This window comes from Sebastes umbrosus, chromosome 16 (assembly GCF_015220745.1).
Source record: "Sebastes umbrosus isolate fSebUmb1 chromosome 16, fSebUmb1.pri, whole genome shotgun sequence".
Lineage (NCBI taxonomy): Eukaryota > Metazoa > Chordata > Actinopteri > Perciformes > Sebastidae > Sebastes > Sebastes umbrosus.
In genome coordinates this window covers 20,074,829-20,089,409 of record NC_051284.1, presented here as the reverse complement: position 1 = coordinate 20,089,409, position 14,581 = coordinate 20,074,829, and positions in this window count along the sequence as shown.

Below are 14,581 nucleotides of genomic sequence, written 5' to 3'. Positions count from 1 at the left end.
AGTGGGAATGGATGGACCTGGACTTCTGCAGAAGTACGATGTTTGCTTGACATCCGTGCCGAAAAGAACATTCGGAATATGATAAATAAAGTCCACAAATATAGTTATGTTTACGAGTCATAAACTGGAGGAGAAGGAATTCATGCGCAGTCGATCGGTGCAGAGCGAAAGTGAAAAAACTTCAACAACAGCTCTTTAGGTGAAAAAGATAAATTCACTCCGTACACAGTCACAGTCCGCTTGGATTTGTGCACTGTGAAACCTAACCAGACTAAATAGAAAACAACAAAAACATTTTACTGTGATTCGGACTAGCCAAACGGACTATGGCTTGTGAAAGTGGCTTAAAGCCCTTAGCCACCAGGATGCCCAAAAATGCATCTATTCTGATGGCCTGACGATGGTCATACTGTAGGTGTTGGTAAAAGCCATTTGTGGATGTTTGATGATTCAGCCTGATTCAACCTTTTCCATTTCACAAGGCACACTGTAGCATCTAAAATTCAAAATGTCTTTCCCCCCACCTTCCACTTATTTCACTGAGGTGCTAAAAACCAGCTGTTCAAAACATGCTAAAGGTTCAAGTGAATATGTTGTCAGTGTTACATTATTATTGTGAAGCACTGCAGTATGAAGTCAAACTGCACTTACAGCACAACTACGAAAAAAATGCTGACATGATGGTGATTGTGAAGGATTACCAAGTGTGCAACTTTGAAGTCTAATAGCTGATTTTCATATCATACATAAATTAAAGGGGCAGTAGGCAGTATATTTTTGGCATCATTGGGCAAAAATTCCATAATAACCTTTCAGCATATTGTAATTCAAGTGTTCTGAGAGATAACTAGACTTCTGCAGCTCATCATGGCTCTGTTTTCACGCTTTAGAAAATCAAAATGACCAATCACAGGTCATTTAATTGAAAGAGCATTCCTATTGGCTGTGCTCTGGTCATATGACCGGAATTTGACGTTCCTTCACCAGGCGGCGTCACAAACTTTCTAATTTTACAGCTAAACCGTACACTACAATATGATTCTGAAAACCTTTGAGGCGAGAAATAGGCATTAACTTAACATAATATTGATATATATTTGATCAGTGCGGCCTAGTTTGACCGTTTGGTCGGAGTTCGCGAGTGATTGACAGCCGGCTCTCTTAGACGGCAGCTGGTCAGCAGACCTCATATCAGCTCTTACTGCTTGTTTTCCTCCGGTATTTGAAATTTTGCGGATGCCGTTAGGAGCACCGGAGGACACAGAGGCACATGATTTTTTCAGGTTACCTGTTTCATGTACTACTGTCACAATATAGCGACCGTTTTATAAAAATAACTCTTTTTTTAAATAATTTGCTTCAATCTCGCCTACTTCAGCTTTAATGGAAACCAAATGTTCTCTGGAATGTGTAATTAACACCTGTTTTGGAAAATGATCAGCACTAACATAAGAGTATTTAGTAAACACTCTTAAACATGCACTTTAAATCACTGCCTGACTCGGTAAATAGTCAATTCCCTCCTAAAATGCACTCTAGATGCTCAGACTTAAATGGAAAGTGGCTGAAAATGACTCTTCACGCAGGTAGCATCAGTGTAAATAATGAACACAATATATTCTGTCCTGTGGAGAGTTAACAACCTCAAACTGTGACAACTATGAGGGTCCTGCCACTCACACCACTTCCTCTCAATCACTTGTTTTGCACATTTTGTTCACAGGTCCACACATGATTATATTTACGGAGGAATAAAACAGAATAGAATAGGACTAGTGGACTAAGATGCCATGTGACTGCAATATCCCCAGTTCGATATCAGCTGGGGGACCTTTGTTACATTTGCAATAACTAAGCTAATGCTTTCATAACCAATATAACCAATGGCCCAAGCTACAAAAATAAAACCCAAGTTGTAGTAAAGTTTGTTTTTTTTCATTAAAGCCACTGATTCATAACAAAACCAGCCATTTACCTAGGGAAAACATGCACTTAACATTCAAATAGCAGGGTTCAATAAATATCAATATCAGTTTTGTAGTTGTCCACCGAGAGATCTGCAACACAGTGAATACAAACTAATGACAAATAAACAAAATTAGGAGAAGAACAATTGTCTTCATTTAGGGAGCAGCAAAACACAGGGAGGAGGAGAAACAAAATAATTAATTTTATTGGCCAAATACCAATGTCAGTTTGGATTAGTCTCACTAGACACTAATTTCTTCCAATTGCATCCATGTGCAGGTTACATAACATATGACAAGTTGACCCTAAACTCACTTATAGGCCTCAAAATCACATCAGACTTTTATGAGGAGACAAACAGTATCAGCCTGTTCAAAACAACAGGGAACACCAAACCTCCAAACAGCCAGGATGTCGAGATAAACGCTCATATGATAATGTTGCACGAGGAAAAATCATATAGGAGGACACTTCAACCTTGCTGGTAGAGAATACAAATCACTGATTAGATTAATTATTGAAAGATGCTGCCGTTCTGAAAAGACACTGATGACATCAAGTCGTACATCAGGGACGTCTCTTCTGTAGAGATATCTGCATGTGATACATGTGATGAAAGATTAGATTGAGATCAGTTTTAAGTGATCTATTAAAGACGTCACATGCAATCAGAGTTTAAAAAAAAAAAAAGGCCCGTGGTCTTGTGGGGAATTATATCAAAGCTCGCTATAGTTGACAGGTGGAAGTCTAAAGATTAATCGCTCATGTCTTTGTTGTGTATAAGATGGAGAGGTGAGGATGCCCAGGAGGGTTTTCTCCAGCTGTCCGAGCTGAAGAGGAGTTAAAAGGCGGCGTTCCCATGCTGGAAGAAGGAAGATGGAACAGTGACTCCTGGTAACCAGTGAAATGGAGCTTGTTTATCATGTTCCCCGTGGACAGGCTTCATTTTATCTGGTAGGAATTGAGTAAGGCAGCAGGAGAGACAGTGGTGGAGAGCGGGAGTGGGAGGGAGGCTGAGGAGGAAAAGAGTAAGGCATGATGATGGAGAGAGAGGCAGAGTGAGAGGCAGACCTAGGCCCAATCCCAAACCAACCCCTACACCCACTTCCACTCTGTTCGTGTGGAGGGTTCACCATATTAAGTGACATCCCAAACCAATTAGCCGGGAGTCGAAATGGGTTATAAAACCCTCCAACAGCGAGCCTGCATAACCAACTGCCCTTACTGACGACGTGCAATGCCGTTTTGTGTTTCTCATGGAACACCAGCTCCAGTGTAAGTTACATGCGACTACCAGTACAAACATGCACAAACTAAGATAGACATTAAATGTATTCCACTTTATTGTCATACAGACGTTATCAGCTTAAAGTTAATAGATTGTATTTAGGATCAAATATACCCTTGTCTAGTCTAGAAAACAGTAGACATGTTCATTTGATTGTAAAATGTTGCATATATATATAATTTGTTTACCCCTATCAGCCGCTGTAACCCGAAAATGTATTATTTCTTCAACTGTGCAATACTGACAATATGCAATAATCAGGTTTACTCTGGCATTAACACTGCATTTATTTATACAGCACATTTAAACTAATATTCTTATTTATTTACATTATTTTTACATTTTACACATTTAATGATAGATCCTATTTTTCAGCATTATTATTTGCACTGTTGTAATACATATTTATTATTTATATTTTCTTATAATTTCTCTATGTTTATTTCTATTCTAGAATGGGAGCAAAACGTAACTCAATTTGCCTCCGGGGATCAATTAAGTATTTCTCGTTCTGATATGTATTTATAGTTTCCTTGCCGGAGAGAGGGGAAGTTCGTCCCGAAGTGGCCGCCGTTTTTTTTTTTATACCCTTACACCCTAGGTTGCTTTATTGAGCTGTGACTGTGACTACAAACGGAGTTCACTCCCGTCACGGAGTGGGAGGGTGTAGGGGACGATATTGGAATTGGGCCCTGGAGGGAGGAGAAGGTGGAAAAACAGGGTGATGAACCTGGAGATACAGCGCTGCATGGCAGGGGAACAAAGAGGTTGAGAAGCGGTGAAGGAGGTCAGGTCCATTGACAGCCCATCAGGGATGCATTTGTGTCCCGGCATATTAATCCACACCTGCTTACAGCCCACGGCAGCATGACAGAGGCAGCGCGGAAACCATGACTAAACCCACTGCAGAATATAGACCTGTCAAAACTACACAAGCCGACACATGTATCACTGTAGTGTTGTGATTCTTGACTGATGTGATGCCCACATATTTTTACACCAGTCATAGCAGACAATGTAAAAGCATATACCAGATCTAAGAATGCCACGAAGGCTATCTGCGCTCTGGTTCATGTGTGCATTTGCCTGTTTGTGTGTTTACTTAGAAATTAAGTGGATCAGACATTTTTAATCATGTCAGCGTGGCTTTACTGAGAGTAGAGAGCTCTCGCTTTGTCTGAAGATGCTCAGCTTTCTCCCTGCATTTAAATTCTGAATGGTGAAACGGCCAATGTGGTATTCCTCATTTATGGGAATGATCAGATAAGTAAGAAAACATGCGTACATGTCAGAATACAAAAATAAGGATGCCCTACGTCGTAACCTCTCACTGAACATTTACATCACATCAGAGCATGCTGATTATCCACAGAAAGCCTCCAGCTTTGTGACAAAAAGAGACCTTTTTAAATTTAGCTTTGGACTAAGGTCTTGATCCTGGCTGTGTAGTCAAAGGTCTTATTTTTACAGGTCGATCTACGCAACAACCCTGATCTGACAGTCAGACGTTTGGATAATGACCGAAAATATTCAATCAGGCTTCACATGTTAACCTCAAACTGTTACAGGATATGCAACACCATACTTGTCAACCTTGAGACCTCAAAAATAAGGAGGATTTCAAAACCATAGCGGGAGTGTGGGGGTCCACTTTTGGAGTTTCAGAGACTTTGTTTCCTGCTTTGTTTCCTGCTTTGTTTCCTGACTTTTAAAGAATGAAAATAACAAAATAATTAGTAAACTGCAACTGTATTTTTACGTAAAATAGGCCTACTTTTAATTTTACTTTTAATTCTCAGGAAAGAAAACTGACTGACTGCTTGAGTATTTCTTTCTCCTATTGTCCATTTCTCTCTCCGTCTCTCACTCACTGAAGGCTCTTTCAGACACAACGCAACCATGGCACCACTGCGCACTGAAACCCATTATTTCCACAGCTTGCACCACGCCAAGAAAGCTTTTCGCTGCGTCGAACAAAGCCCAACTTTGGCCACTGTGTCACGAACAATAGTCGCAAAAAGCTCTCCTCCAACCGGGGAACGACATTACGTGTAGCTGTATTGTCGTTCGGGTGGAAACAGTAGGGCTTATCCACGCTGTACAGTGTCTGAAATCGGGAGAAAAACGGGAGAATTATGACCCCGGGAGGAAACTGGGGTGAGGGCAATGAAAAACTGGAGACTCCCGGGAAAATTGTTGGCAAGTGTGTGCAACACTGCTTCTATTCAAGCCCCCAGGAAGAGCGTCGGGCTTTGAAGACAAATTTTGTACCGGTCAAACTGTGGAATTACAACTTCCGGGTATGTCAGATGATGGGCCCAGAAATACTTTTTTCCATAGACTTTCATTGTGAAAGAGACGACTGTTACTCTTTTTTATTTTTGGTAAATCCACTTCCCAGTACGAGCATTTGAATAGCCCTTATTTAAATCATTAGGTCCTAAAAGTTGTAGAATGCACTAACAGCTGAATCAAGAGTTATTTTCATGCTGCCGTTCATGTGAATGAGCCTCAGACCAAGTGGCTGGGAGGCGAGGTTAAAGGAAACACTAGTGAACTTGCTATATGGGCCCACAGTAGGGGTGGGAAAATAAATTGATTCACCGATTATTTTTTTTTACAATTTTGGAATCGATTTTTTTATGCCAGAATCGATATACAGTATTTGCTTCACTTTAGTCTATACGGAGGTAGAAGGAAGTTACCGCTTTTATTGTGGTAGTCAGAGTAACGTGACGTCATATCCATTCTGTATCCGTCACTCAAAACAAGCAGTGAGCAGAAACCGGCAGATACGACAGAGCAGAAAACGGCGGAGGGTCGGCGTGGATACGAATGACTGATATATTTCACTTCAGGACATCTCTGACTACATGCATGCTGAAAATCTAACATTTTCAGTGTATTCATTTGGATATTTTCCAAAGTAAAAGTCCCTGAAAGAGTATAATTCAACTTTTTTCCATGGTCTAGTGTTAAAAAAGTTAACAAAAATCGCAATAAATTGTAATATCGAATCGCAATACTTGTAGAATCGCAATACTTAAAAATCGCAATACATATAGAATCGGCACCTAAGTATCGTGATAGTATAGAATCACCCTAGCCCATAGATGCAGAAGATCGCCAAAAGATCCATGTAATTTTATCTCCTGGCAGTCGAGCCATTTTTGCTTCCTGCGCCGCTGAGCAACTTTTATAGGAATGAACGGGAGCCCGCCTACAACGCTGTATCCAGTTCTCTTTATACATCTATGCTTCTACTCCATTTTAGGTAATTTCTCATCGATCAGCTTGTTCGTCCTTCCTTCTGTAGTAATGACATATTGATTACCTATTTACCAATCATAGTCAGAAAGTGTTTTACGGAGGAGCGCCAGTTAAGATTGCAGAGCATCTGGTTACACCTCTGACCCGCCAGGACACCTCCCCTGCAGGTAAATTGGGCTGAAATGAGTTCTCTCTGCAAGGTGAGCTCGTCTCATTCTAATATGGGGTGACCTGCACCTCTAAAGTGAGACATGCAATTTAAGATGGTGTGGCATCTGGTAGGGATGAACTTGTGGACCTCGGGAATGAGAGGAAGTTGATCTGAATACGGCGGCTGCAGATGGATGGTAAATAAACCAGGTTGATTTTATGCACACCGTCCAAAGCTTGGAGGTGGAACGTGGAGATGGACGTACGGTTGCCTGGATGTGTAGTGGAGGTGGGTTTTGGATTCTCTGGTTCAGTCACAGTCATCACAGTTTGAACTCCAGATTTAATGGGACTGTGAGTCTATGCAGCTGCACTTGCCTCAATAGATGCACTATTTTCCATATGATTTCACACTGACCGATTTAATTCATGTTTCATTTAATTATTTCCCAAGAGTCCGTTCAGTTTTTATGGCAAGGCTGCAAGAAAACAGTTAAACTTAATTTGCATGATTTAATTCAGGGAGAAAGAAACGGTCTGTATCACTCAGAAGTGTCAATATTACAACTTCCTATCACAGCTACATCTACAGTAATGTCATTAGTTATTTTTTCCTTGACAGAGACGTGTATAACTTACATTTTATTTTATTATATTACATTAAATGTCAATATTTAATGGTGAATTTCAAATAAATACCATTGTTGACTTACAAAGGGGAATCAAATGCAATACATGTTTGTATTTTTGTTTTGCATTTGACAAGTCACAATTATTGATAGATCTCTTTCGAAAAAAAAAGTTGCCACCAAGCAATTTATTTCAATAACAATAGAACTATTACTGTAAGTGGAAACTGTGTCATTAAATCCATCATTTTAGAGTAATTGATTAGAGGTACAGTTTATAACTAATGAATTAACACTTAAATAAATAAATTAAAAAATCTAAATGTAAATTAAAAGTAGCTTAGCCACACCAAATCTTGAATTCCATCAGAGTCAGAAGCTGGGATGGCCCAAAAGTGAAGTCGAAACATCTGGATCGCCCCGTGGTGGCTGGCTGTTAGTTTAGGAAGTGCTTGATTTTATATGCAGCAGAGTTATTTATGAGCGGAGCATTTTAAACGTCAATATTGCAGTCGATCATGTTCGTTTAATTGTGGGGAGCCAAAATCATGATCGTGATTAATATTCGATTAATTGTGTAGCCCTAGTTTGAGGGGAAAAGTGAGTAAATTCCGCTCTAGTCAAGGCCAGCTTACTAGATTTGGCTCTGTTGCTTTATCTGTGATTTGTTTGGGTTTTAGCTGCCTTTTGTTGCATCTACACGTCAACTTCTTCTTGTACTGAGAACTAGAATTACCTCCTTGCAGTTGTATGACCTGAATAAATTGTCATAGTTAGCATATGAATTCTTGAGTTATGGCCAAAAATGTGTTTCGTGAGGTCACAGTGACCTTGACCTTTAACCACCAAAATCTTAACAGGTCATCCTTGCTACCAAGTGGACGTTTGTGCCAAATTTGAAGAAATTCCCTCCAAGCGTTCCTGAGATATCACGAGAATGGGACGAAAGTAAGGTCACAGTGACCTTGACATTTGACCACCAAAATCTAATCAGTTCACCCTTGAGTCCAAGTGGATGTTTGTGCCAAATTTGAAGAAATTCCCTCCAAGCATTCCTGAGATATCACTATCACAAGAATGGACCGGGACGGACGGACGGACAACGTAATGCCTCCGGCCACGGCTGTCACCGGCATGGAGGCATGAAAATAAATGTCGCTCTTCCCCTTCCATCCAAGATACCGTGTGACGGCTTTAGAGCCTCTCTGTCCCACCCTGTCTTGTTAGGAGAACTGATAAAGAAACAGAACGTTTGGTGGTGAATGTTTAAGGTTAACATTAGCATATTCAAAGTAAATAACTCTTGATTCTGAACTTAAAAACCAAACCTGTGTTAAACTGTGTGACGTGAGCAGGAAGCTTGTTTAAAAGCGAGGTCGTGGACGTAGCGGGAGGGGGGTATGTGAAGAGAAAGTTGCTTATTAGAGTGACAAGAAGCTTGGGGGTTTGTAGATGAGGGAAAAAAGGCTGAATTAGGTGATGTCAGGCAAATTTCATGCTAATAGCTTCAGTGACATTTTGTGTTGTTATTGCTTGTGAAAATGGGAAATTACAAACATGCTCGTGTTTCCATCTCAATGCACCTTCTCATGCTTAATATCAAAAGGTTAATGGACAATATGTAAATTATTTCCGAGGTGAGGGGAAAGAAAACCCTCATTTATATTCTTCAAGGCTCTCGATACAGAAATCCATCTATTTGTGATGTATTCATTAATATGTTGCTTTATTATTGCAGGAATTGTTCATCTGAGAAAATGGCCCATTGGTGCAGCCAAAGTACTTGTGTGTGACTATATGCCCAACGATCACTTAGAAAACTCCTGTCATACCAAACTAATGTATCACCAGATGCAAATATATTTGAGACATCGTGCTGGAGAAGGAGAAGGTGAGACATACGGAGAAATAAAATTACCTCTTGTGTTGAAATGCCATCTCCTCTGTTGTAGCGGTCTCTGCACTCTTCCTTTTAACGAGGACTGAATAAAGTTTAGTGAGCTTGACCTCTGAGCAGGGGCATCTCAAGTTCAGCACAAATGTCAGTCAAGAACAAGACAACCAACTCCCACCAGCTCCTTATTAGACAACAGTTTTCTCTCTTACCTTTAACTTTGTGTGCCTTGAAAGTCTGAGTAACGGAAAGCACAAGTAGTGGCAGGATATTTGTTAAAGTTAGCAAATTAAAGCTCAATAAAGCTGTGCATCAGACCTCATTTTGGGATGCTTTGCTGAGGAATTTATTTGAAAAAGGAAAATTCTAGTATTTTTAAAGGGTTCAACCTGTTTTCGACAAGAGACTCACAGCCAACCGGTTTGATTAGCCGGCAAGCTGCCCCAAAAGTCGATCTCCATGCAGTTAGGCATAATAGCTAGCCAAATCAAGAGAGCTAATTTATGTATTTTGTCTCAGAGATGAGTATTTGAAATCATTAATGTAAAAGTGAAGCTTATTTGGAAAGATTTAGAAGCCTTGCGCCGATGCCCCTCTATACATTGTTGAGTCACATGTCCTGAATCTCTACAACAATGACCCCCTTAACACCTAGCATTAAAATGCATTTTGGGTGATCAGATTGCGATCAGATAGTGGTGGACCGCATGAAAGTACAGGTGTAAATGCACCCAAAACGCACTGAGGACAGATTGTGATCTGCAGCGCTGGAACGCCGTGACCAGAGGGTTCACCGCCATCTCTGTCTGCAATGTGTGTGCCGTGTAGACATACCTCAAAGTCATATTTGCGGGCCCTCTCCCCCTAAACGAGAGCATTTTGAGGCTGATGTGTCTGCGCATTACGCACCGCCTCTTTGGCAGAGCCGGCTGCAAGCCCATGTGTAGTGCAGCCTTAGATCGGATCTCACTGGAGACACATCTTAATACCAGGTGTGAATGCAATCAGGTTGAATCATATCTAAATACAATCTGGATATGAGACAAATTTTAATGCCAGGAGTAAAGGGGGGTCAATACTAATGAATGCAAAGTGAGCCGGCCATCAAGTCAATTACTATAGTAAGCTTTAGAGGAGTTGTTAGGTGTATTCTTGAACTTTGAAGAGGGTCAGACTAGTTGTTTCCTTCTGGTTCTAGTCTTTATGCTAAGCAAGGCTAATCACCTTCCACCTCCATGCACATTGACCTTTTCATCTAACGCTCTGAACGAGAGTGTTTAGGCGTATTTCACAAAATGTCAAACTGTTCCTTTGAATATGTTCACTGAAAGCACTCAATACATGCATTTTGATTTCAAACATTTATATTTGTAGCACCCCAACACTCAATATAACGCCCAAGTTGCTGTAACTAACTTTCGACTGAAATGAGGGATTTCTGTTTCCTAAAGTAGCTACCACGAAGTACTACCTCGAACAAGTATCTGACCTCAAACAAGTGTTTGGAATGAAAGGGAGTAACAGTTTTCTGACTGCTTTTCGAAATGAGCAAATATTTACCCCTTCAGTTGAAAGAAAACCAAAACACAAACAATACAAATTAGGCTACTTTAAAATAACAAATAGTGACCATTAAAGGGACTGTTTGTAAGAATCAGAAATTGGTTGTAACAGCGACACCTGTGGCCGTTAATTCAACGAAAGTCAGTGTCCTGTTGCTCGCGCTCGCCTGTTTGCACGCGCTACCTGAATGTGAGCGAGACCGGAGGGAGACACTGGCACCCGGTCGGAGACGATAAAGTAACTCGCTGCGGAGCCCCGTCACTTTACAAGACATGGAAAACCTCTGTTGGTCTGGAGGAGCTGCAGCATTTATTTCCGTACAAACGTCCACTGTACATTTACTAGATATTCTCAGAGCTACTAACTCTTCTGCAGTGTCTAGTGTGTGCGCATGCACTTCAGAGGTGGAGCGAGCTCAGCGAGAATGAGTGCGCTGTGTGAAGGCAGGCAGGCAGAGGAGCAGAGTACAGCAGAGACTCCGGCTCTGGAGACCAAAGCTACGGTCTCCCCCGCGTCCTCCGACCGCGGCCAACACTGTTTTGCAAGACGGGCTTCACTAGATATAACTTTGCAGTTTTGGTGCTTCCGTGTAGTTTGGGTTGGAGTCTCGTCTGAACAGCGTAGCCACACGCGAGCGCCCATGGGACACCGACCCGGATTGATTTATACGTGTAAGAAGTTACAAACAGTCCCTTTAACAACTTTCCCTTCTTTATTAAACTAAATCACTTTCAGTTTAATTGCCTTACTGAATTATTTTCATCCAACTTTATTAGAAGCTTACTTGTTTTATTACCTTACTTTTAGACCGGGGCTACGTATTTATCTCTCACTGGAAGGGCATATAGAATACTACGATACAGTATGTGTGTGTATATATTGGCAGTTATACAATATATCTGGCACTATATGTGTCAGCATTTCCACCATCACCATCAAAGGAAGGTATATTTCCTGCAGCTGATAGGATTTATGATTCTTTCATGAGCGAAAATGTATGATACTGCATGCTAAAACCCAACCACACTTCATCTCTGCCAGGTGAACACACTGTACCTCCAAAATGTTTTAGGAAATACTGTAAGAGACTCAGTTGATCAGATCGTTTTTTTATGGGGCTTAACAGATCCAGTTTTCTCTGTCGATTCATGATTAAACTAGGGCTGTTAATCGATTACAATATTTAATCGCAATTAATCATGATTGCCCATAGTTAATCGGGATTAATCACAAAATGATGAATCATGTGATTATCATAAAGTGGGCATGTCTGTAAAGGGGAGACTCATGGGTACCCATATAACCCATTTTCATTCACATATCTTGAGGTCAGAGGTTAAAGGACCCCTTTGAAAATGGCCATGACAGTTTTTCCTCGCCAAAATTCAGCATAAGTTTGTAGCGTTATCATTCTTCCCGTCATGCTAGCATGACTCGGTTGTTACCAATGGATTCATTAGGTTTTCTAGTTTCATATGATGGCAGTGGTTCACTCTAGCTTTAAAACTGAGCCTGCAACAACCTAAAAATCGCAAGTTGCGTTTATGCGTTAAAGAACTTACAAAAAAAGACAACATAATCTGAGTTATGAGGTTTTTGTATGACCAGGTAAACAGAGAGACACCCTTCTTTCTGTCACTGATAATTAATTGAGGGCCCATTACCAGTGATGTACATGCAGTAGTGATGGATGGATCACATAGAAACCGACTCTTCAGCAGCATGCACACCTCCTCTACCACCTCTATATATAATAATATAAATAATCTAATTTGGTGATATATTGCTTGTCAGGCCAGAGAAGATGTTAAGTGAGATAGATTCACCAAGCTCCACTAACTGACGGTCCCACAGGTGGAAACACGGTAGATTATTTTACTCAATTATTAGGAATTTCTAGCTAAAGGCAGACAAATACTTCAATTTTGGACTGCAGGGGAATCCCATTTAATGATTCAGAGAAACATGTTATAGGTGAGCTGGAGGAGAAGCTAATTCAAAGTGCTGGGAGCGTTTAAACTAACCCACATTGTTGAAACTGCTTGTGGCAATGGATCTATTGCGGGGCACGGTAAGAACACGCATGACTGCAACACACACACACATCCACAATAACATATAATGTGCACTCCTCAGTGAAACCCTCATCCACACCGGTGTGTTTAGTGTTTGTGGGCATAAACAAATATAGATCATTGCTCCACCTTTGACTCCAGTGTCTAATTTTAGCTCCACATCATCTTGTTATCATCAGGTATCGATGGAAGTAGAACATAGATGGATGGCTCTGCCAATAGGAATTGATTATGATTGTTTTTATATGATGGATTCCCACACTGTATATAGGCTGTTGTGTCTGCTCAATTAACCTACCTACAATGCAAGCGGATGGGATTAACTATAGAGGGCTATTCCTGAGAGACCGGAGCTGTAATTCAGTGGCCAGCATTTGAAAAACACACATAATGTACAAAACTATAAGCGAATAAATTGCAAAAGGTACGTTTTTACAAGTAAACGACACTGGCTGATAGGTTCAAACCAACAAGATATCTAATTGTTATTCACCCTCAATCTCCTTACCCCCCGTGTTGCCTAATAGACGACTTGCTGACTCGTTTTTCTTCCTGTCAAAGGCCAATTGTTATCACCTCGGTAAGGTAATTTATTAATGGCAGATGGGCCCTTGAATGCTGCGGACCTTCTTAGACCGGAAAGGGTGAAACAATAAAGCTGCTAACCAAAACTACATTCAGCGAAAGAATATTTTATAGCTTCATTATCCATGTGTTCCGCCTCACTAGCTGTTACATCAGCAACGTCCTTCACTCCACAGCAGACCTGTGGAAAACCAGTAATGCAGCACATTCAGCAAGTAGAAAAGGTTGTATAATTAATGTATTTGCTTGCACAACGCAATCATCCCGTGTCAACAGAAGGATAACGTGTACTGTACTGTTCTGCAGCTGGAGGTAAAGCAGTGTTACCATACATGAGCCATGCAATACTTCTTTGGATACACAGAATCATAAAGACTGTTTGTTAAACGTCAACAATCTCTCAGCGTGAGAGATTTATCTGATCCATAATGGATCAACTCTGCTCTAGATATATCTCTGCATGCATTCAAAAGGACTGTGTGACATCTATGAACACCTGTGCTGTCCTGTATGTGTAATGACGTGGAATAAAATATTCAAGCGCTCAAAATTTTAAAGGGGAACTCCACTGATCAAAGTCTGTTTACTGGAGTTCACGGGTACAAAGGTGCATAAAGTCATTTGTGGCTCCAGAGGTCAACCCTGTCTCCCACAAAATTATGTTTCCATACAACTAAACTGCAGAACCAAAATACATTTTGACTGAAACCTATTAACTGATTTGTATCTTCTCATGTATAATCTGTTCTATTTTGAAATTTTCAAATTGTCTTGCTGCTGTTCATCACATATGACCTGTATGGGCTACTGTTTGTTATCATGTTACATTATATATTGTGAGCCTTAGATGGATGTTTGCCCGACAGAGACCTTGTGGGTCAAAACATTGCATTAAAATTTTGGGAGCTTGAAAGATTCAGTGTGCAGACAGACAACCTCTACTTTTCTTTTGTTTGCTGGGTTTTGTTGTCCTGCACCCGGATGTGCAGACTACTATCCACCTTCTTTACACAGAAAAAACTACATTAACTTCTTATGAATAACATCAACCACAGCTATAAATTCAATGTACCAGTGTTGTTCAGAGACTCTGTTAATTAACCTTTGTCTTTTGAGTTTCAGGTGACTCTAATTTGAAGGGTTTTTATTAGGGCTGTCA